General features: G+C 48.1%; 1 protein-coding gene across 21 annotated transcripts in view; it reads left to right on the forward strand.

Moving 5' to 3' along the window:
* DTNA (dystrobrevin alpha) overlaps positions 1-25,286 on the forward strand; it is a 742,978-nt gene that overhangs the window by 576,063 nt on the left and 141,629 nt on the right. Inside the window, exon 1 of one of the 21 annotated variants that reach the window (XR_011278596.1) lies at positions 1,617-24,268. The exons of the other annotated variants lie outside the window; for them this stretch is intronic. The gene's annotated coding sequence lies outside the window, so the exon portion shown is untranslated. Of the gene's footprint in view, positions 1-1,616; positions 24,269-25,286 lie in introns of those variants that run through there. 21 annotated transcript variants of the gene reach the window in all.

The raw sequence follows: 25,286 nt of genomic DNA on the forward strand, positions 1-25,286 counted from the left end.
CAAGCCGGCCCATTTCTGGCTCGAAAACTGCAAACTGTAGAAACAACGAATCTAAAAAATCAAAAAATATGCCCATGAAAAAAAGGAACCGAGGTAATGATCCCAGGAAATTCTTGCGCAATCTAAAAACCTTGAATGTAACTTTCAACAAAACAACTCCAAAAAGTAAAAAAGATGCATGCGAACCGCTGCCAAATGTTACTGCCATCGATCTGGATCCGGCCACCGAACCTATAATCGACTTACGCGGCATACCGGAGGAGTTGTTAAACATATCGACATATGAGGACGAAGTAGCCACGAAAGTGAACGAGACAGTGGAGCCCAATTTGTTGTCGGCTATCCCCCTCGTTGTACCTAAACAGATTGACAACACCACTGATCCCTCGAACGCAGTCTGTCCCCAAATAATCAATCAGCCTGATATCGGTTTACATCTGCCTGGCTTCAATTCTATTCTGCCTAAAGTGCCGGCCCGGAAAGCATCAAGAATTATATCCTTATGTGAAGCAACTGGGCCAACTTCAACTTTAACAGATGACATGAACAGCTGCTCTAAACCATTTATGACGCTCGAGGAGAAACGTCGGAAGACCTGCAACCCGTGTAACAAAGATCCTCCGAAATCGAAAGATCCAGAACCTCAATCTTCTTTTAGTCTTTACACTAGCCAGCAACCATCCAAAGCCTTTAAGTCTGTTCCCTCAGGCACTAAAGTACAGGACCTTATTCAGATGAATCCGTTGCAACCCAAGGCCATGGGGGTTCCACAAGGAAATCTTACACTGAAAAACCAAACAACAAAAGAACCTCCTAAGAGCAAATATCCGAAGAAGGCGTCCTCTTACCACCAGGTACTATTAGAACGTATTGATTCTGCTGATGACTTGATAATGAATCGCCACAATGTTCTGTGGCTATGTCACCTGGTCCCAAGTCTGCGGGCTATCGAATCTGGCGACTTGAAAATTGTAGAATTCCTCGAGGAAACCAAAAATGATGCAGTTATTTTACATGTTCAATCAAAAATCATAGCTGATACATTGCTCCAAGCCGGTCCGGTGTTAATGTCGCTAGGTTTTGATATCTCACTAGCCCCAACACGGGCCCCAGCAGAGGCATTGGGTGAAGCTGCGAACCCGATGGAAGCGGGCAGAGATGATAAAATTCCACCAACGCGCTCAAGTGAGCGGGCTTTTGCAGCCTCGCATTTAAGCTCATTACCCCCAGTACAGAAGACTTGGAAGCCGATGAATGAGACACTTAGTCAAAACAACATCAAGATTACAATCCAAGGAGTTAGCCAAGTGCACCCAATTGAAGACCGGCCAGTGTCTGACCCTTCATCTTTGGCGCAAGGGAACGACTGGGCGTGGGTTGCTGAAACCTTAAATAATACCATGCCTCGTTAACGCCAGGCTCTCAGGCACCTTAACAACAAAAAAACCCTTACTTTGGGCTCCTGGAATACAAGAGGCTTCAGTCATCTGTTTAACACCACCTGGGCCGAAGACCTGGATCTTATCTGCCTACAAGAAACTTGGCTCTGTGAAAAACCTATTTTGGAAGGGTTTGAAATTGCCTTTACACCGGCCCTCAAACAGACTAGGGGGAGACCGATGGCAGGCCTCCTTGTAGCTGCTAGGATCAACTCTGGTCTCCGGATTTTGAATTCAATTGACATTTCTCCATATATTCAGGTGACTACGGTCGGGGTGGGTAGCTCACCCGCTGGAACCTCGACTTCCATCTGTATTTTTAACCTTTATTGGAATCATGAGGTTAGTGGAACTAAAAACTTCATAGATGAAGTTACGAAGTCCTTGGATGAGTATATGGAAGCCGGCCCCCCTCACGAGCTGATAGTCTGTGGAGACCTTAATATCGACTGCTTTAATCATTTGAACGAACCAGGTTACAAGAAGACCGGAAACAACTTAGAACTCCATCCAGTAACCCAATGGTGCCTAGAAATGGAGGTACGTGACATAATGATGCTGAATGGTCAAACGCTGGGCGATATTCCCGCTGCTCCCACTTGGCGTCGAGGCAAACTCAATTCCACCTTGGACTATATCTTTGTATCCAGTAGGATTCATATGAGAACGACTAGTCTGTCTGTTCAAACAATGCAGCATAGCGACCATGACATGGTGGTCTTGACATTCATGGAAACGGTTGAAAACCCTCGAGATCTTTGGGCCTTTCCTATCAGAACAGGAACTGGTAGGATTCGTTTAAATCTGGATTCCTCTGAAACAAGCAACATCTTGAGGGGTCTCCAGACTTCTGATTCTACGGATTACGACTATCTGCTAACCCAATACCGTGAATGCAGGACCTCCATGGGCAATAGTCTGTTCTCTTTGAAGCACAAATTCGATCTCGAGGTGCAAAAACGAAAACGTCTTCTACGTTGGCAGATAAGATCGGCCCGCAAACAAGTACCCAGTGTTGCCCACGGCCTCGTGAGAAAATTTAAACAACACCATAAGAACTGGCTTAAGTCTCATAAGTGTATCATGCTGCAGAACGATGCAGAGTTAATGTTATCAAAAATGAAGAGCTCAAACGCCGCTGAATACTGGAGACTGATAAATGACAATCTTGCGCCTCAACATGCTCTCCAGGCCAACTTGGTTGCTGAGGCCGAGTGGGTATCCTTCTATGCAAACCTTTTCTGCAATAACAACGAGGTCGTTGCTTGGAGGCCTCCTGTACTATCACATTGGGACCTGGTCTTCGACTACGAGGATATATTGAGAGTCATTAAGAACTTGCACAACTCAAGAGCCCCTGGTCCTGATGGCCTAACGAATTTCACGCTCAAGCTTCACCCTGAAACATGGACCACCTTTTGCGAGTTATTGTTCAAAAGGATTGCCATTAACTGCAAGACTCCCGCGTCCTGGAAATCAGCCGTGATTATACCCATTTTCAAAAAAGGCGACCGCCGCAATCCAAAGAACTACAGACCAATTGCTCTACTTGATGTATTGGGCAAGGTCTACTCTACTCTCCTCCACCAAAAACTGATGGAATGGTCAACAAATTGCAATCAGATGGACCCTAGACAAACTGGTTTTGTAAAAGGATTGGGCTGCGGTATTAACCTTTTAATACTAAACCTATTGAAAATGGAAGCTTTACGATCCAATGCCAAGATCTATCTCGCCTTCGTGGACCTGTCCCAGGCGTTTGACAGTATTAATAGAGATCTGCTCTGGTCTAAACTGACCAAATGGAACTGCCCAGCAAGCCTGCTGGCCGCCATTTATGAACTCCACACGAACACGACCATCAGAGTTCGCCTAGATCAAAAGGGCAACCTTTCCTCACCTATTGACACCTTTCGAGGTGTCAAGCAAGGGTGCCCGCTTGCGGCAATCATATTCAACTTGTTCATATCCGACATCAAGGATGTATTTCGTGACCTCCGCACTTTCCCGCCAAAACTACACGGCTCTCATGTTGACTATTTAGTCTATGCAGATGATATCATTCTAATAGACTTAACCCCTATAGGCCTACAGCGCAAACTGAATGCCGTAGAAAAATACTTAACAGATAACGGGTTGGTTATCAACAGAGGGAAATGCGAAGTCATGGTCCTTGAAAGACTCCAAGGACTCAACCCGACTCGGCAGAAATTCAAATGGTATGTGAACAAAGAACCCATTGGGCGTGTGTTCAATACTAGATACCTAGGAATGCAGCTAAGTGCTAGCAGAAATGACGCCCCCTGGGTTGATTGTGCCAAGAACAAATGCCGTCAATTGGCATGCCAAGCAGTTTTAATTAACAAAAAATTTGGAAAATTTAGCTTAAGACCGACGCTAATGTTTTTCCAGCAGAAGGTGGTACCGTCTCTGATATATGCCGGCGAAAACGCCTTTGGGTGTGGGTCTGAGGTGTGGAATTCCTTGGAAAACATCTTCTGGTCTAGGGTGCTTAATCTTCCAAAAGGCACCGCCACAGTGTGTATTAGATATGAACTTGGATACATATCTATGCAAGCGAGAGTCGCTTGGAACCTCCTAAGCGTTTTCAGGAAATTAAACGCAAATATCACACTGCCCCAGATGGACATTTTAAACAACTTACAGTCTGCCAAGGCCCCCTCAATTGCATTTCAATGGAACAAGCTATGCCATGACGTGCTTAGCACGTATGACATCACGATGCAACTGCTGCTTGAAAATCCAGATGCCGCGAAATTAAAGATATGGAGAAATGACTGGATCCAGACCTGTGATAAACGAGCCAATTCTAGGTCCATGCGTGAAGTGCCAGCCGAGGCAAGAGCATATGGATGTGTACCATCGTATTTGGCTTGTTTTCCAGACCAGTGGGCTCGGGCCTCTTATCTTCACTTCAGGTTGAATGTCATGACAACTAAAGAACGCCTTTGCTACTGGTCACAATCCCCGGATTTGGACCTCACTTGCCGTTTTTGCTCCACCTCTAAGGAAACTCTTAAACATCTAATCTTAATGTGCCCAAAGTTTGAGACTAAAAGAGCTAACATCTTCTGCCCAATAACAAAGAATTTTCAGTTCCTAACCCGCGAAGACTGGTGGAGAGCCCTGTTTGATGGGTCAAACAGAGGGGTGCTTTATGCCCTGGTTTCTTTCCTTCGCATTATAAAAGACTATCTACACGATGCCTCGGCGGATCCAACTGCTGGGCCGTTTTCGACGTCCGTAACATAAGCCATGACATAGGGAACCGATGTAGAGATGAGGCCTGGCATTGATTGGAGATGAATGTAGAAACTTTGGCTTGTTTTTTGTTTCCTCTCTGTTTTTAAAGGGTTGTAATATAACCTAACAAAAAAATAAAAAAATAAAAAAAATAAAAATAATCCTTGCATGTCCTTTTTGCAGGCTATCAAGCTGCACATTAAGACATTTCGCAGTCTAGAGTTCCCATTTTTTTTGCATTATCAGTAATGGCTCCAAGCCTGGTAAACCGATGCGCCGGCTGCATTGTTTGCAGTATTCTTCATCTGCTGCAGCCATGGAGCGCGTTTCCAGTTATTGCTCGCCATTACGTGCAAGAGAGCAGCTGGTAGAGGGACCCAACAAGAGGCCCTTAATAGTGATGAGGGTATGTGGAAAAAGAAGGCATAGCTATAGCTCCGCCCCTCTCACTGCTAGCCCCACCCCCTCACCTTTGCGTTCTGCTTCCCCCGCTGTGTACTTCCCCCTGTGACTTGTAAAGCACCCCATTGCCTACCCAAGACAGGTCCGCCCTCAATAAATACCCAAATATTAATAATTACATCTTTATGGATGAAGTATGGGGGATGGTATCCAGTCTTTTTACTGTACAAGAATCATTGAACTGGTTTACCGCTCTTTTTTTTACTGCCTTTGCTTGCAAAAAGCTAACTGGAAGGTTTGCACGAGGTAATATTGGGTTAGGAGTGCTGAGGGGAATGGGGGGATGAGGGGCTTCCCTGCTTTTTTTTGTGGGAACAAACAGTGAAAAAAGTACAATAACTAAAAAGGTTGCCGAGAAAGGATTAGGTACAAATACAGAGAGCTCCGATTCTGTCTAGTTTGGTAACCTAATAAGCATCCCAAAAAGATATTTTCTACAGTGTGAAGAGAGAGTACAGAAGACTCTCTGCCCCGCAGCTCCCCAGGCTGCTGCTGCATAGACAGCTATAGCACTCGGGTTAGCTGTCTACATGCACCCGAGCAGTGCAGCATTTTCCTGGGATAGTCATAGTTCTTGCTTCCTTGTGTGTCCTGACCAAGATCCGTTTCCTGTGAGCTAATGTGAAGGGATTTCATTTGGCAAGGCCCACCCCTACCGGGTAAATGGGCTTCTTGCCAGATTTGACCTTCTCCAAGATGCACCCCGTTGCGCTAGGATGGAACCGCGAGTCCCATGACCAGGGGAGTTGCTAGGTCTGGAAAAGATCCGGGGCTAAGCTGATGTCGGAACTGTTGGGATTGGGGGCTAGCTAGTCTTTTGACTGTAGCTCCTGAGATCGTATCCGGGGCTACAACCAAAAGATCCGGGGATATAGCCCCCTTAGCCCCCCCCTAGCAACGCCCCTGCCCATGACCGAATACATGGAGTATGGTAGTCATTTATTTTTGTAATTCCAAACGTGTATTATCTGCAAACAAAATATTGCTAACCTTTGGGGTTGCATGCAGGGATGTCTGTGTGACCTCCAGTTCTTTGTGAGTGAGTTGGTTTACAGTGAAAAGAGAAGAGCCAGGCCATAGCCCTGACATACATCTGAGTGACCTGGTTTGGGGAGACCGCTAACCCTGTGGCCCAAACCTCTTTGGCAGTATTGCCAGTATGAAGTTTAATCACTGGGGGCATAATAGACTGTAGGGGGCCCTTTTTTTCCCAAATCACCCAAAGTTTACCCTGGTTGGCTTCTTGGAAAGCTGATGATGGGCCCATGAAAGCTCCAAAGATTGAGCCCCAGGGGTCAGGATGTGCTTGTAAATAACTGACTGGCGGCTTGCACCTCGAAGGAGAGTTCCCTGGCCTGTAAGAAGATATATTTCTGTCCGGCAGCCATTCAGTCGTTCTGTTATGGATCCCCTTTCCAAATAGTTCCGCTGAACCGTCTAGCAAAAAGATGGGGCGATTGTCTATGTACAGACACAATCGGAGCAATTTTCCAGCTAATTGGGACATTTTCCATAATTCCAATTGGGTTAAACATCAAGCCAGAATAGGGGTCCACAATTTTAGGAGATGTCCTATACTTGTGTATGGTCTTGTTGCGAATGTGGCTTTCGCTACCATGGTTACATTCTGAAAATCAACTACTGTGACGAATTACTGGATTGTTTAGGTCTGAATTGTTCTTTACTCTAATGATTTTTTCTGTGTGATGCAGTTTGATTTATCATGGATCAGGTCCTTATTTACAACTGAACCTTAATTGTAGCCTAATAGTGAGAAAATGGGCCTCATTACTAGTCCGGAGGTAGCCGTGGCGGAAAAACCGGCAGCCTGCCACCGGACCGGTAATACCATTCCGCCTCCATGATTGCCGGAATCACCAGGGCATTACAACCCCGGTGACCCAGTAATTCTGGAGTCAGAATTCTTAAATCCCCATTCCCATGGAGTCCCATAGGACTATAGGACTCCATAGGGATGGGGACCCTGGAAACACTGGTTCCGTCTATGACGGAGCCAGTGTTTCCATGTCCGCCTGCAGGACTCGAAATCAGCCGGTCTGGAAACAACGCTGGCGGCGGTTTTACCACCACCGTTGTTTCCGGACTGGCTGACTTGTAATGAGGCCCCCAGTGTCTTTTTATTTAAAAAGGCACTTACCCAAGTGAGAAGGTAATGATCAATATCTCGTTGCTCTATACAAGTGAATTCCCTAATTTTTGACCAATCGCAAACCCGTGCCACAGTGTGTATTCCAGTGCTCTGCAGGATCTGCTGTTATTGAATGTTAATTTCCCTGAGATATGTGGATAATCTTCATTTGGTGTCGTAAGGCCATGCTCCAGGGAGAAGGCCAATAGCTTTCCAATCTAGAGTCTCTCATTATGGGGGTACTGCATGTTCGATCTTGATCCATTAAGTCATCCTCCCTCTATATTACGCCTCATTATTATTATTATTTTAATTTTATTTATTGTCCATTTGGTTAAAGTTACTAAAACTTTAAGCACATTAATTAATATTAAAGTACAATTTACAAATATTATCAAATAATACATTATCAACTTCGAAATTATCGATATTAAAAGTACAGTATCAAATTGCATCTGTAATTCATCAATAATACAAAAGAATAACATATTTCAATTAATATCCTATATAAGACCCAATCCAAACCAATCTATTGGCCTCATATTAATATTAAAATCACTGACAAAAACTCCAATATAGACCGCACTACTCCAAGGTCGGATTTCTTTGTAAAAGTGGAAGTTACTTATTCTATTTCAATCCACTCACTCTCTCCTTGACCACATGTGGATTATGAAATGTAACAAGTTGTATTGTTTAATCATAATTGTCGTTTACTATCAAAACCGGAATAGGTTTCGACGCATTCTCCTATATCTCCCCCTTTAAATCGGATCATTGACATTCCATAGTCCTGGAAATGCCAGCACGTTTTTGATGCATTTTTATGGTGGTGGTAGACCCAAATAATGCCATTCCAAACCTCCATAACCCCTATTTCACTACTTTAAGAGTGCAGGTGGAGGACACTGACACACAGGTGGCATTGTGATTTCTATAGATTTTCATTTAGTCCGAAAATAAAGAGAAAACCTAACTTTCCCTAACTCTAAGAGGGGTTTGCCTGCCTCAACAAAAACACTGAGGGTTCTGTCAGAATGTTAGTGTAAATCAATAGTCCACCGTCCTGTGTTAAAAAAAAAAACTACTTCTGTCCCTTACACTTAATACTAAACTAAAGATAGAGCAGCCCTCCTTGGGCAGAATAATGACTCCCTTCTTCTGGACTCGGTATAGAAGTTTGTTTTCTGGTGTTTGCTGCTTCTAAGGGGAATGGCTCCCTTACCCATATCAAAATTGTCCGTCGACACAAAAGGGCAACAGTTCAAACACCTCTCCTTGGCAGACACGCTGCCTGTCTTCTAACGGTCTGTATCAGAATGTCTTTACACTTTGGTGTCTAGGACAATGACTGTCTTCTCCTAGTATCTTGAGAGTTCAGCACAACCAGGGGCAATGACTCCCTTCCCCTCGTCTTGGTTACCAGGGGGAATGACTCCCTTCCCCTCGTCTTGGTTACCAGGGGGAATGACTCCCTTCCCCTGGTCTTGGTTACCAGGAGAATTACTCCCTTGTGTATCTTAGTTTCAGGGTTTAACAACGCCAGGAGGAATGCCTCCCTTCCCCATACCTTACTTCCACTTGCTTTACCACAGTTCACAATACCAAGGGGTGATTACTGCCTTCCCCTGGTTTCTCTTTCCCTTGGTTTCACAGGTCAACAACACCAGGGGGAATCACTCCCTTTCCCTGCCCTTTCTTTCACTTGGGGGGTGGGAGGGTCCAGACCCAGGCTTCCCCATCTCTCACCTTGGGCAGACTTGGTTTACTCTCCTACCAAGTGCTGCCATGAAAAAGAGGGTCTTGCTCTCTTGCTTTATTTTTTCACGGTTCCCAGACCCCTCTCTGGAAGCTAATGGTTTCCTGGGCTGAGGGAGCTTCCCTTTGATGCTTTTGTCTTTGCACATGGGTCTCTCACACTCAAAGTGCTGAGGAAGAATTTCCTCTGATGCTTATTTCTTGAAGCTTCATGTCCCAGACCGTGTGGAGCCTTTGTTTAGCCCACCCGGTGCGCTGGGGTTGTGGAGGTGTCCCTCCATCTCTGCCAACCCACTTGTGCTTCCTGTTACCTTCTGGCATCTTCATTCATGGTGGTGGTTCTTACCGGGATCAGGGCTGGCCTCCTGCACTCATCGACGACAGTGTGCTTCTTCTGCTTCTCTTCGGCGGCTCCATGGATGCTAGCACTCTGCAGTCTTGGCACGGCTTAAGGACCATACGGTCCACCTCCCCTTGGAGGTCCTGTCACTGCGTCGCTGCGGTCTGCCTGGGCTCACCAGTCGTGGCGATCCCAGGAACGCCTCCAACTTCCTGCTTGCGTCTCCTGTTCTCTGCCTCCTGCTCGTTCGAATATCCCTCGTATGACAGCTTCCTTGCTTGCTGTCCCAAGACCGGTTAGACACCTTCCACAGTCTTTCTTTTGGTTTTTCTATCAATAGTTATTTGGTAACCACTAGAAATCTCACCCTTAGTTCTTGCTGCATTCTTCATGGCTTCGCACCTCCTTCTCGTCTCAGTACTAGTACTACCAGTCTCCAATAGGTAGGCTGTACTCTTCTTCATCTCAGTACTTGTTATTTTATGGGTTCTACACAAGTACATGGGGTGACTGGGTTATAGTATTGGGGTGTACAACATGTGTAGGGTTAGGAAGGGTCATACCGCTTTGTCCCTAGATGTTCGTCCCTGTCCCGAGAGGGGGAGTCCCTCCCCATCGGATCCTCCCACTGAGTACCAACCCCAGTGGCACTATCTGGTAGCAACCTCCCCTCCCTGGCCTCATGGGAAGGGACACACTACCTGCAACCCACATAAAGATACCTGTGATATGTCATCTAGGGAAAAGGCTGTGGTGGTTTGGGGGGTGCTACATTTGAATCCAAATATGTTACTATGCAGGTAGTTAGCCCACCAGAATAGCATCACTATTGGCAATAGCTGTTACTGTGATGGTCATAGTTTCTTGGAGCAGGACTAGATCATTATATCATGCATTGATGAGAACCCTTTCAAATCAATCATCCATCCAGACCTACTATAGTCCAACTAATACATTTAAAATAGATGCCTGCAGGTGTTCTGGTATAATCATGGCCCCATAGGTGCCACGTGTTAGTCCTCTGACTGACTGCAATTTTAGATCCTGGCTAGACAACATATCTGAGGGAGGTGGGGCATGGGTTAGTGATTAATCAAAAGAACTTGTCTCATCAGCATTTGACTCTGCTTTAGTTGGGCATTTTAGATCATTGCCCCCATCTTAATGCACATATGTAAAATCGTAGTCTCCCCCAACCCCCTGAAGGCACTATGTATTTTGAGCGTATATTTTCACTCACCGTCATGCTGCTAGCAAACTACAAGGCGTCATTTTATCCTTGAGCCGCTGACCATCCTGGCCATGCTTTAGAGTGGCCCCACCTCTTAAAATCTGCTTTACTCCCAATGGTGGCCCTATTTTCACACTTCTGGGATAATTCCACCTTTCCTGCATTCTTCTAGGCCTCATGATGCATGATCTGCCCCTTCTCTCGGCAGCACGCTCCATCTCTGGGAGTCTTTCCCCATATGGATGAAGATGCGATCCTCTCTATGCACCCCTATGTTTCCACATTATCTGATCATTAGGATTGACCCGCCTGTCCAAGTCGAGTCAACTTTGATGCCTTCCCTCCATGGAGCAAGTCCCCATGGGCCAATGTGAGAGAGAAAATGTTACTTGCGAAACTACGAATGTTCTGCCAATAAATATCTCTTTCCACTGATCTATGCTGACAGACCTCAGAGCTGACATCTTTGTTGATGTGGCCAACATTATGGATGGAAGAACAACAGGTTAAGGTGTGGCTGCACCATGGCAGTGAACCAATGCTGGAGACATCCTGGACCTGTATGCTACAGTATCTGCTTTAATGCCTCTTGAATACTGTCAAAGGTCCCTGCATCTGGAGGGTACTATACTCCTAGGGTGTGGATGCCTGAAGAGTAGCGCTGAAGAGGAGAACTAACCCTACTGAGGACCAACAGTTCCAATCTAGTTCATCTAGCCTCTGCTTTTGAAATGTAGACCTTTTGAAAGTATCCTGGATCTCCGTGGGGAGAGAGGAAGCGAGTGGTCAGGCGACAATTGTATGGGAACTCGGTTTTCTTTGGGTTTCACACAAAACACATTCCATGGTGCCCTGCCTCCTTTCTTTGGTTTAGAATATACATAGATATTTTGTTTTTTTAATGGCTTTTCAGACTTTCTTGACCCCAAAATCCTAAATGTATTACAACCGTTCTTCAGTTCCACAAATTGTAAATGAGTCGACAGGGGGCATAGTTCTTCTTTTCCATCTCGCAACCTGCAATTTCCTCCCTGTGTCACCTATGTCTTCACTACTACATGTCAAACATTCCCATTCTCCATTGTGGCTAAAAAGGCCCATCGGGGGTTGCTTGTTCACGGGTGCCAGTGGAACTACATGCTAAGAACATATTGCTATCCTTTGGAACCAGGTCATAAGTACCTGTAAATTGTGTGTGTGGCCAATGATAAGGAAATGACCCGAGTTAGACATACGTAAGTGCATCCTGTTGCTAATACCTAGTGACTGATGGGTATGCAGGATTTTAGCAAGGACTGATATACCAAACATCCGCCGCGGGGAATCGGGACGAAATATCACAGCAAGATTATGCCACGTGCTCTGGCTCTCTTCTAATTTGAGCCACTCAGTGGTCGGTCACAAAGTAGCAGCAGCAAGGTTTTTCAATTCCAATTGTGGATTAAATCCCACAGCACAGACGTGCACAATTGTTAGACACCAAGTTATAACTTTACCCGGGTATTAAAAAAATGAGTTAATGTATTTCTCGCACTTATCTGCTGTCCAGTGCTTGACTTATAAAAATAGAAGTGCCCGGGCCCAAATATTTTCTAGCACTCCAGGGACCCTGCCGGGTGGGCACCACTGCTGCCACCACCCGTAGCTGCTCCCCACAGTGTCGACACATTTGGCGTCACGCTACAGCTCGCACCTGCTTATTGCAGTCATTGGATGCACCGACTGTCACCACTTCCTAATTAAAGTGACTCTGAGACAATAAGTGCCGGGGCTCAAAAATAAGTGCCAGAGCTAAGCCCTGGCAACACCCCCACACATTATGCACGGCTGCTGTCTCAGACTGGTAATTCACTTAATCGGCTCTAATTTCTCTGTACAGGAATTTATTTCGTGTTTCAAAAATCCTTATTATTTTTTTCAGGGTGGCGCTTGTGCTCCTGCACAAAGACTCTGGATAACAGTTGAGGATTTCCTCTCTGAGAACTCAATGTCTGAGTTTTCATTCACAGACTTTATGGGGCATTTTGTTATTAGGACTTGGTTCCCCACAATGCAATGCTAGAACGCTTCTTCCTTCACAATCTATATTGGACGTGTTGGCACTTTCACTGCAATTTCTTTAAATAAGTGTCTGAGCTTTCCTTCTCACGCCCTTTATTGGATACTGTTACTTGTCCCTCGCTTACCAGGATTCAGCCTCCAAGGTCTCCTCTTGTACTTGGTGCTTTGGCACTTTGACTACATTTCCCATCATGCAGTGTCGGGCCCAACTTGTGTACTCATCTTCAGGGTCTCCCTTCCACTTGGCCTTGCCCTCGTTCATCTTGTTCCGTCTTCGGTTTTCCATGGACTTCCACCATGGGTGTCTTCTGTGACTTCACAGCTCACTGCTCTGCACCCCCGATATCTGTGAAGTCCCTCCAGCCCCCGCAGGATAGCTCATGGCTTTCGTGGTGAGTGGTCCGGCGTCCCTTACTCCTCAGGCCGTACGCTCGCCTGGGTTCCCTTCAGATTTCCTGGCGTGGCCTCCAGGTGTTGGAACTCCTCCAACAACCTGGTAGAGTCCGCTATCTAGGTCCAGCCCAACACATGTTGGAGCTCCTCGTGCTCTCTGCTTCCTCTCTCCTTCAGGCATCAGCAGATACCTCAATGGGCCCTCTTTCAGGTCTCCACAGCCTCTCTCCTGATGCTTCCTCCCCTCCTCCCCCCATACTTCACAACTTCACCCCATTGGTGGAGAGTCCCTGAACATTTCCTACTGGTCTTGTGGTCTGCTGGTCTCTGGCTCCTCCTTATTGCCAGTCTGAATTCTAGTCACATTGTCTACAGAGCGCCTGTTATAAAGCCTCAGGCTGCCATTTTGGATTTCATAATTGTTTCTCTCTGGAGGCGTTTTGCCAAAGGTTTCTGTCCTCCTGTCCTATGAAGGGTGACTGAGTTTGCATGCAATAAATAAGTGCCTTTGTGGTGCGAGATGCAAGCACTTGCTCACACCCCACAACTCACTTTCCCCTGAGTGATGTAGGTGTAAGTGATTTAATAAGTGTGGGAAAGGGCAGGCAATGTTTGCAAACCGCGTGTTGTTTTTTAAGAAGTGTCTGCATTCCTGGGGAAATAATTTGCAGCCACGAGGACTTAACGCATTGCATGCGTGCTACGCACACGGAAGCGCCTCCGTTGTCAGTCGTAAGTGCGTTTTCTTTGTGACTGCAGCCAACAGGCTGTGCAATGTGTGATAGGAATGCGCTACATGTTGTAAGTGGGAAAAGGACAGAGCCCCTTTAAGAGGGAAGCCCATGACTATGGGAGGGAACGGGAGGCAGGAGGAAGGGGAGGAGCAAGGGAAGGAAAACGGCAGTTATGATGTAGAGAGAATAAAGGAAGGTTGAAAGGAAAATGGCTCTGCGTCTCTATGAAGTGCATGGATGATGACGAGTGTTTAGTGCCACCCCAACAACTGGCGACGAAGGGAAACGTCCCGCGCCGTGGAGGAAATGGTGAAGGGCCCGTGTGCCCAGCAGTAACGGGGGCCCGCGTGCCCAGCAGTGAAGGGCCTGGGCGCCCAGCAACAATGGAGGGCCCGTGTGCCCAGCAGTAACGGGGGCCCGTGTGCCCAGCAGCGACGGGGGCCGGTGTGCCCAGCAGTGAAGGGCCCGTGCGCCCAGCAACAATGGAGGGCCCGTGTGCCCAGCAGTAACGGGGGCCCGTGTGCCAAAGGACTCCCTCCTCCATGAGCTATACTTTGAAGAGCAGGAACCAATGAAAGGAGAAGAGATCGAGAGAAAGGAAGAGGAGAGAGCAAAGACTTATGAAACACTACAACAAGAGAGCAAGGAAGAGACCCACGAGCAACCAGGCAGGTCCCACCGGGCCACAAAGAGGCCCCAACGTCTCATCGAACAAATGTGACCCGGGAAGTATCATGTTAAGAGAGGGGGAGGTGTTGTAAGTGGGAAAAGGACAGAGCCCCTTTAAGAGGGAAGCCCATGACTATGGGAGGGAACGGGAGGCAGGAGGAAGGGGAGGAGCAAGGGAAGGAAAACGGCAGTTATGATGTAGAGAGAATAAAGGAAGGTTGAAAGGAAAATGGCTCTGCGTCTCTATGAAGTGCATGGATGATGACGAGTGTTTAGTGCCACCCCAACACTACACATCCATTGGACGCGGCTCTCGGCAGATACTATGTTCGTGCGTAATATATGGCTACGGTAGTCATGACTTAAACGCGGCATACGTTAGCCATTTACCTGTCTCTGTTTGTGAGTCGGCCCCTAAGTGTCCACCCAAGTCCCCTGCGTGACGTGCCCCTTATACATCCCGAAGCAAGTGCATCATGAAAAACAAACGCTCATTACAAGCGCCTTTTAAAAGGCACTCCCATCTGCAACACCGAGGCCACAGCACGACTTGCGCAGCCTTTCCTTGACTGATTGGGCTTATTTAATGGGCTAGTTTGGCCCTGCAATGGTGGGTTGGGTTTTAGGCTCCCCAATACCTTGCCCAGCTGTGATAGAAGGATAACGCATCAGTTCCCCAAAACCTGCGTTATTGGTTGTACCCAATATATTCTATCTCTGTTCTAATTCATTGTCTACCTTCCCCTGCCCCCACCCTGTCGCCCTGTGCGCGCTTGGAAACAGTTTTCCTAATTGTATGAGCGGGTAACAAATGACCAATAAATAAATAAATAAATATTCATAGGTCATTCCACGACTGCCTGCGGGTAATTTAATGTAACCTTTCTACAGTGCGCCTCCTGGCATATAGGCGTCCTCTTGGCGCTATTGTAAACCGTGGAATTTGAGGAAGAGCTAGGTGAGGCAGTCGCTTAGCCAGTATAACGCGTTGTCTGCTGCGTGCGTTTCTTCTCTCGTGGGTTCGCTATGCGCCAAGCATCCCTGGGCCTAGTTAAGCCCTCCGACTCGAGAGCATAAAGGCAGTGTGTGCGCGACAGGCCGCCCGCAGGAGATGAGTTCTCTCTAATGCAGGCAGGGATGGATTTCAGCAGATCTGTTTGCCGAGTCGAGAGTAAGCTCTTCAGAGCCTGAAAGATTATCTGAAGAAAAGCACATTACCGTAGTTCTGTTTAGCACCGCGGCGCTGAACCACAATGTAGCGAAATACCGAATTTGAACAGGTAGGTGTATCTGTGGACATTTTGGGATCTTCTGTCCAGATTATCCGAGACAAATACTGTATTATGTTTGTTACATACCGTGCTTTAATTGGCATACGGAAATCGAGGGGGTTGCTCTGGGAGGGGGGCATTGCCAAAGTATTCTGGGTGTGGCCTAAAGGAGGGACAGGTGGCTTGGTGAAGAGTCGCCTGTCCCAAACAATACATCCTGAGGCCCTGCATGTATTTTGGGTCAGCATTGTCTAAGGTGGTCTTGTCTGCATACTGTAAATACAGCTCTCTGGTTCCTTTTCTAAATTGCCGTTGCGTTTCTCACCCAGCAAAGCAGTCAATGACTAAACCACCCTCATTCTGAATGACCCTTTAAGCTCCGCTGCTGGCTGCGTTTCCCAGGACACTGAGGCCATTCACCCCCCTGGTTCAAGGGCTTTAACTAGGAGTTTGCCACAGTATGAAGCCACAATGAAGGAATGATGGTATGCACATACTGCCTAAGGGGTCGCCAGTCTCCTCAAACTTAAGGCTCTGTCACTTTCAATGTGCTTTTGCAGGCCCAACACAGACCTCTTTTAAATGTGTTATCTTCGATTTATCTAACCTGCTTCCAGCTCTGGGGAATATGCTTGTTGTCTAATAAAGTTGCAAGGTGAGCCTCATGTTTTGCACCATCCATGAAAATTTCGGGGAATCATCCATTGGAGTTTGCATTAGAAAACATCTTCATTGGGGGCGTGACCAGCAGCGCCAACGATGTGGCAGCTCTGCTGATGGCCTCCGTCTGACGCCTGATGCCTACATAATAATACTCTCTTCCCTTGACACCTGCAAGTTGGCGAAGTCGCCTACCATGATAGAAAGGGACCGTCCACCAGCAGTCCCAAGATAAAACGATATTGAGTGCGGCTGATGCCTGAAATCAGCAACTGAGCCCACGTCCGCAGCTCCGGCGTCCCATGATGGGGGACGCACGCCAGTAGCATGCAAGAAGTTGAGGCTGGCTGCCGTTGAGAAGACGACCGAGGGAGCCCTCTCGGCTGACCAGTATTTCGATTTATGGGGAGGGAGACCGTTCGCCCGACTTCACAGGGCTGATCTGGTGCACAGTGGGCACCTTTGACCTCCTGCAGAGACGCCAGAGCTCCGATGCGGAGCGGTGGGGGGCATTCCATTCTGCCCCCACAACGAGGCGTTGAAGGCGTTGAAGGAGACCCAGACCCCAGGAGGGGTGTAGTGCCCGGGCAGCCGCCACGCGCCTGATCCGGTAGCCCGATGCCGAGCTGTGCGCTGCAGAGCCCCACGAGATGTCACGGCCAATTGCTGCGTTTGCACAGCCTAAGTGTGTTCCCCCTGCTAAGCGAGGACTTGGCAACATCGTTCTACTGCCCGTAAGAGTGCAGTTGAGGCAAGCTGATTCAGGAGGAGGGAGGCAATGTGTTAAGGTGGCTGCTGAGCAAGAGGGGCGACGCTGCCCCCCGCCCCCATTTCATGGTTTGCACGGTCCCGGGAGGAGGAATTGAGCAAGAAGACCCCCGGCTCACCAATGCACCCAGGTCCTTAGCGCCGAGAGGCAAGGGATATCAACAGTGAGGATAGGAGGGCTACTCCCCCTCCCCTCCTGTGCTGCGAATATTGGGCCCATGAGGAGGGATCCACCGCATACCTACCCCTGGGTTTGACAGGGATCTCTCTTCGCGTTGCACCACTGAGCAACTAAGCCCATAGAAGTGGCTCCTTGGCCTCTGGGATAGCCCTGCAGGGTGCTGAGTTAATTGGAGAACCAAATGAACCCTGACGCCTAGCCACCTGACATCCTCCGCCCCTCACCATAGAGAAGGGGGAACACAAGACCACAAAGCCCTGGATGCACTCCAACAACTGCTACAGAACCCCGGAGCCTGAAGTTGAGAACAAAAGCGAACGTTGCGAAGAGTCCCAGCTCAGGAGGGTACCCACCAACTACCTCTTAAACCGATAATAGCTCTGCAGAACACGGAGAGCGATACCACTGCTATGGCCAAACATCTTAAAGTCCTGAAGAGTGGGGACATCTCCACCATGCATCTCCCAGGGGAAAAAGGAGACTGCCAAAACCACAACGCAAGCGTCACCTGGAGGGACCGGACAACTAGCCACCAAAGAAAATATTCAGGCCTTTATGTTGGACATCAAAACAGAATTCCGCTCCTGTATTACAGAACTTACCACCAAACTCGAACATACGGATCAAAGAGTGGCGGAGGCAGAGCAAAGACTGGGAGAAGTAGAGGACCTGACTCGGGAGCACGCTGCGTCGCTGCTTGAAATGCAACAACAGATCCAGGCCCTGATGAACAGAAACGAGATCTTGGAATATAAGCAGGAGGATTTGGAGAACAGGGCCCGTTGAAATAAACTATGAATCAGGGGAGTCCCCACATCAGTTGCAGACCAGAACCTGGTGGAATACATAGGGGACCCATTTCAATTCCTCTTGCCACACCTCGAGAAGTCTCAGTTCCTGTTGGACCGCACCCACAGACTCTGCCCCCGCAGAGATTTGGATACAGAGTCCCCTCCAGATATGATCACCCGAGTTCACCTTTGTATGACGAAGGAGGCAATAATGGCAGTTGGCTGCTCTTGTGACGAACTCTCATTCCAGGCGTCTCCACTGTAAATTTTCCAGGATCTAGCATCAGTGACGATACAGAAACGGAGGGCCCTTAGGCCGCTGACACTCTTCCTCCGAGAGCAAAAGTTAGATATTGCTAGACAAGATCATTTGCTAGAGACATGGCCAAATCAGACAGATCAAGGGAAGCACAAAAGCAATACATTGCAGAGGCTCTGGAAGCGCCGATCCAACAGGAGGAAGTGGAGGCAGTAATTAAATCCCTGAAGTCCCGTACCTCGGGCCCAAATGGCTTCTCTCCTAGATTTTACAAACTGTTTAGTGGTCAACTGCTGGCTCCCCTAACATCGCTTTTTAACTCATTCTGGGAGGTGGGAAATGTAACGCCCTCGATGAGGAACTCCAACACGATTCTGTTTTGAAACCAGGGAAGGATCCTAAGGATTGTGCATCGTACAGGCCAATCACACTTATGAATATCGATGCTAATATCTATTACAAGGTCATAGTGAACCGCCTAGCCCCACTTCTTCCCCGACTGATTAACTCAGACCAGACGGACTTCATCCAGGGCAGGAAAATGTGGGGGACAACATCAGACGGGTGCTAAACCTGATTGAGCTGGCCGTGCATAATAATGAGAAACTGGCCCTCCTGGCACTGGACGTTACGAAAGCATTTGACAGGATGGACTGGTCTTTTCTGCACCTGACTCTGGAGTCGTTCGCCTTCGGGCTGCCGTTTAGAAAGGCGATAGCTGGCAATGACATCGCCGAACACCTCTCTTCAGATCAATCAGCAAGGCTCTCTCCCAATTCCCCTTACTTGCGGTATGCACCAGGGATGCCCTTTATCGCCCCCCCTATTTGCACTCATAATGGAGCTGTTGGCTCAACACATACGAGGGAATAACACAATTCAGGCCCCAGTAGTACGAAACTCCCCCCATAAGGTCTCGATGTATGCCATTGATGTGCTCCTACCCATCACCAACATAATTCCCGCCCTACAGGCAGCCCTACTGGAGCTCAACGCTTTTGGGCAGGTTACTGGGTTTGACATTCATTTCGGGAAATCAGTGGCTCTGGGGTGGGCCTGTCCGCACAAGAGTTAAGGGCTGTCCAGGCTATCTGCCCGATCCGCTGGAATACAACTGCTATAGCCTATCTAGGGGTCCACTTGACAGCCTCCCCCGGGAGACCTTTTCAGGGCTAAATTCCCTCCTTTGATTAAGGCATTAGAACAGGACCTGGAAAGATGGCTGAGACAAGAAATCTCATTGATGGGACGGATTACTGCCGTCAAGATGAACCTCCACCCCCAGTTGCTATATTGCTGCTCATCCCTCCCTATAGAGGTCCCCAAGCCCGTATTGGAAAGACTCCAATGCTAACTATTGGGTTTTATCTGGCAGGGTAAGAAATCTAGGATCCCTAGAAGGGTGATGATAGAGGGGATCCGAGTTGGGGGTTTTGGGGGTCCTGAAACTTGTGAAATATGCAGAAGCCGCCCAACTGTCCCACTTGGCCACGTGGTAAGTGATACCCCGACTCTGAGGTGGTTGGATATAGAAAGAGCACAATGCGTCATGCCCCTCCGTTTCGTGCCCGTTATCCCCCACGCATTGCGTAAGCAATGGCCCACCTGTTATCATCGACGAAAGCTACCCTGAGGGTATGGTATAGGGTTCTCCAAGGGAAAAAGATCACTAGGGGGGTGGGCCCACTTACCCCTGCCTTTGGCAACCCATCCTTCACATCAGGTATCCCCTGGGAGCATTTAAGCGTTGGAAAGAGGGAGGCTTAATCACTTTGGGGCAACTCTTTACTGAGGGCCAGCCGTGCTCTTTAGAAGACTGTCTAAAAGAATGTAAGCTCTCCGCCACTGGATTACTCAACCCGAAATAAAATAGAAAGCCACACGATCCATAAGCCCACTAGAGCTTAACACGAGGGAGCCCGTGTATAAGGGTGGGATTTTAAAATTGTACAGACTGTTGCAGGATGACCTCCTGTCCCCGCGCCACCCAGACTACATGTCTTGTTGGGAGACGGACCTTGGGTCTTCAGCTCGATAACACGGCCTGGAGGGAGATTTGGACGGGGCCTGGATGGAGATTTGGGCTAAAAGCCGAGCCTCGTCCAAATGCGTGACGAACAATGAATGTGCATTGAAACTGTTGTTCCAGTGGTATAATCCACCAGTGCAGATTCACCACTTCCAGGCTGTAATCCTCCCTACTTGTTGGTGAAATTGTGGGGGGCAGGGCTCATATTTCCATATGTGGTGGGTTTGCCCCCTAATATGGCCCTTCTGGGAGAACATTATACAGGCGATTCACGATGTTACTGGTAGTCGCCTCCCTTTGTGCCCAAAGACCCTGCTGCTTGCGGTGCCATGCGAAGGGATATACCCAAAATCGGGTAAGTGGGCGAAGTTAATGACCCATTTGTGGCTGGCAGCGCTTATCACTTCTGCCCAATGTTGGAAAACAGCAGAAGGCCTTGACATGGGGCGATGGTGGATCAAAGTTTGGGACATTTTGGTTTCCGAGAGAGTATCGGCTGCAAAGGAAGGAAAGCTCCACCAATTCCAAGCAGTCTGGACACCTCTACTGGAATACGACTGAAAATTCCCAGCCCTGGCCTTCAAGCCACGGCTGATACTGATATACTTAGGCCCGGAGGGATGTAGATGGGAGAGATGGACTGGAAAACAGAGGGGCAATAAGCAGGAAGATGGAGGCGGGGGCGAGACTGCGTTTAGATTCCTTCATTTTGATCCCCAATCTGGGGCATAAATGGAATCTGTGTGTTTTCTTGTGATGTGCTTTATTACTCCTCGTTTCCATCCAGTGGAAACAGCCATGTTTTTTTGGTTGTTTTGTTCCTTTTCCACGCCACCACTGGACTGCCTCTAGTGAGTAACTGAGGGGCCACCCTAACATACTAGAGTGAGTCCATTTTTGGGGCCAATGTGGGCTATTTGATGAGTGACAATATTCTGCTACTGGTAGTTTCGACCAATTTTACTGACCAAATGTGTTTTAAAGTGCACCGCACCAGCTACAACAGATGCTACCAGAGGCGCTCCTCGAACAGTTTGTCACGAAAGCAGCAATTGCCATTGGCGATTTTGTGCCTCTCTTTTATCGTGGCCCGGCCTTATTTTAGGTCTCAGCCGACCTTGCTGTTGGGTGAATGGAGACTGTCCCGCCTATACACTAGAGAGCTTGAGGCAATTGGTTGGTTGGTCACGGGTTTAATTTTAATCCAATGACTCGCATTAGTTTCAGTTGATTGGCGTTTTTTCTCTGGGGCCTAAGCAGTAGGGTGAGTGATGTGCGCACAAGCCAAGAAGCGCGGAGTGCGAAGGGAATCTCTTCCATTGTAAACAATGGAAATGAAAAGAGGCTTTAAATGTGAGATGTACGCGTGTTTATAGCGAACTTAAATCCTGGACGTGCTCGAGAGACTGAAAAGGACCAATGTTATTTTTATCAAACATAGTTTTAACAAAATCCAGTAGAGGGCGCCCGTTCATAATTTTAACTAACCTAGCTGCCCATGGCCAAATTGCAGATTGTTCAATGCAAATCGTTTAAGCCCCTTCTCAGTAAGGGAATTGAAAATCCGACAGGCAGGGAAAGCGGAACAATTAAAGCCCCCTCTCCCCCTCCTTCCCACCCCCCCGCACGCACATCCCCCTTTCTGTTTAGGGATATGCCGGAAGGGCAGGCTGGTTGGCAGAGAGTACCCGTTTACAAGGGTTGGCTCTGGAGCCTTCATGCAGTCAGTGACGCCTGGCACATATACCAGCCCTAACAAGTGTGACTGCAGTGGCGTTGCATCACCCCATCAGTGTGACGGCGGACTAGGTCAGATGTCATGTATAGCTTTGCAGCGCCTCGCAAGCCCATCCATTTTCCTGTAAATAAATGCTACTTTCCGTGTGAAGTGATTGCTAGAGTATCCCGTCTTGTCTGCGCAGGTCTCATCCTGGTGTTAGCAGTGTAGGGGGCTTGCGATTTTTTGACGCTTTGAAATCTTGGATTTAAAGCCGAGTGAAGCTCGGCTGTGAGCTGGTGACGGCATGCTGTGTCACACTGTGTTCATTCATATTATACGTATTAACTGAAAACAGCTGGAACCGTAACAAGAATTCAAATTGAAAGTGTCTCCTGTGTGTGTGTGTGTGTGTGCGCGCGCGCCCCCCCTTGTGCGTGAACGTGTACTATTTGCCGTGCAGCTAAGAGAATGCCATCCCTTGCCGTGGTCCTGTGTGCCTTATGCCAACACATTTTATAACTCGGCTGTGTTCCTCTAAACATCTGATTCAAATCAGACATATTTGTTTGTGTGTGTGGTTTTCCAGCCCCTTCTGTATTGCATGATCGCTTTTAACTAAGTTCCCAAGAAACTCGAAAATAACAAATTAATGCAGAGTTGAGAGTGCCTCGTTTCCATAAAAAAACAGAAATCCAAACATCGATTTTTAAAAAGCTCAGCAGCGGTGTAATGGGAACCAAAAGAGGCCCTGGAAATAATGTTCAAAGTGGCCCCATATTACACATTTTCAGCCAGCCCACCCCCTTCCCTGTGAGAAAATTTGGAAATACCACACAAAAGAGGCCCAGGGTCCAGAGGCCTACCGGGAAATCTCCAGCTTTATCTATAGGCCAGTCCACCCCTGGCTCAAATGATCTCTGGCAGATAATGTTGCTCAAGGCGTCCTGACTTCTACAAATACAAGCGGTCGTTCGTCTGCCCCCCAACCTCCCTGGACTCCTTCTCTCCCTCCCACCATTTTGGCACCAGAGGAGAACGTTGCCTGCTGCTTTCCAAATGTTGGACTAGTTCACACCCTGACCGACACGTTCATAGAACGGCCTAAAAGGAACTCTTCACATCACTCCTCTGAACCCAGGTAACGCTAACCAACGTTCACCCAGTGCCTGTTCAATGCTACTTATGAGCCAAAAGTAGGAAGGACATCCTTGCCTACGACGCGCCATGTCCAGGGGCAGAGGATGGCAAAGCCATTGCAGATTGGCAGCGTTCGCACAGTACATACTCCACCTGCTAGGGCAGCCCATCACGGCCTATAGTGACACTTGGAGTGTAGGACAGATTCACTAATGAGAACTGTGGCGGGGATGGTGGTGCCGGAGAGGTGGGCACAGGGGGACCATGGACATGCAGCCAAGATTCACTCAGAGACTGCCCAGCCTGTAGGCCATAACACTGGAGTACCTGCGGAAGCGAGCACTGAGTCAGGAGCAGCCTGTGCACCCTCTGCCACTCCTGAGATGATGCTCCAGCAGACGAGGATCTGCCGGGAGACCCTCCGGAATCCAGCCAGCCGGGACGCCATCAGTTCATGAGGTCAAGCCTGCCTTAGACGGGTGGCCGCTCTTTCCCCCCGCTAGCTAGCCTGGCCAGCTCTTCATTTCTGGCTGCACTCTGTGGTTGTTCATTCAGCCCCCCGCCCCCTCAAGGTGACACCCCCTCTGTGTGGCTTCCTGGGAATGGGGCTTGGAACACTGAATGCCTTCGTAACTTCGATACAAGGTGAATTGGCAGTGGCTCTGGACAGATCATTTAATGGGTCACGGGACAGGAGAAAATTTGAAAGCTGCAAATGTTCTAGAAAATTCTGCTCACTTGAAGCGGAGGGGCAACTTGGAACAATACAACACAAAATACAACACGATGGCATGAGGATGAGGACTGGTCATGACGAGCAAAGCTGGATCTCCCAGACAGATGGTGCTGGGATATGAAAGACCATGTGACAATGGGTCCTCATCTACAGGGAACCGAACCACCTGCGTTGGAAGATGTGCTCCCCAAATCCCTACACCCGGATGCATTGCTGGTGAGTGCCGCCTTCATTGGTCAGTTTAGGAGCATTGTTTGAAATGCGCGTGAGAGCCGTACGCTTCCCCAGCAGGCACCGTGTTCTCCATGCTAACATTTGCTTGAGTAGAAACCAACCCCAACCACAGAAGTAGGTCTATCGATCACACAAAAACTGCTCGAATCATTTCTGCTCGAACTCTTTTGCTGAAATAGTTCCCAAAAAATGTAGATGAGCTGGGGTTAGACAATATTGGTGGGGCGGAGTGGCATGTAGGGGTAGAGGGGCAGAGAACTGGGGGATCAATCCCCCACCCCCGTTTTCTTTAAAAAAAATTGGAGCAAAAGAATTAGAGAAAAATGATTCCAGCTAAAGAGAAAAACCGATCAATAGGCGTGCACAGAAACCGCACTACACACACCAGGGACTGACACTGCAGGTCTTTGCATTGCCTTTAACTCTTCTGATGTCAGTCCAAGGTTACTGCTTTCTGATCTTTGCACAGTAGGAATAATGTGCACACATTGATATGATTGGCGTAGAGGTCATGTAGTCTATGCTGAGGCAGTCAAGTGGGCCTACGTTGTACAGGAAATTCCTGGCAAGTGCTGCCATAAGACAGTTCCATGCTGCCTAGAGTGACACGAGCGTAGGGCAACTTGGGTGGCTCATATTGGACCTTAAACATGCACTCTGACCCCATTGTGATGGGACGGGGAAGATTTGAAAGGTGCAGTGAACATCTTTGCACCTGCAGTGAGGACATTAATAACAGTTTAGTTGTGAGTGAATACGAGTTTGAGCCTTGTTGGTGGAAAGGATCAGGCAAACCTACGCTTAGCTTATCCGAAAGGCAGGGGTTTTAAAGGACTGATATCACGGGTTAGCAAACCAGTGTATACATATCTTGTTCCATCCCATTAAAAAAGAAGTTACAGGTAGATCTAGGCTATCCCATCACTTCTGAGCAGGGATTTCTCCTTTTATAAAGTATGACTTTGCTACTGAGAACTTTAGTTGCCGTGGAGCTGATCCA

Source organism: Ambystoma mexicanum, chromosome 5q, assembly GCF_040938575.1.
Source record: "Ambystoma mexicanum isolate Mex_15411 chromosome 5q, UKY_AmexF1_1, whole genome shotgun sequence".
Lineage (NCBI taxonomy): Eukaryota > Metazoa > Chordata > Amphibia > Caudata > Ambystomatidae > Ambystoma > Ambystoma mexicanum.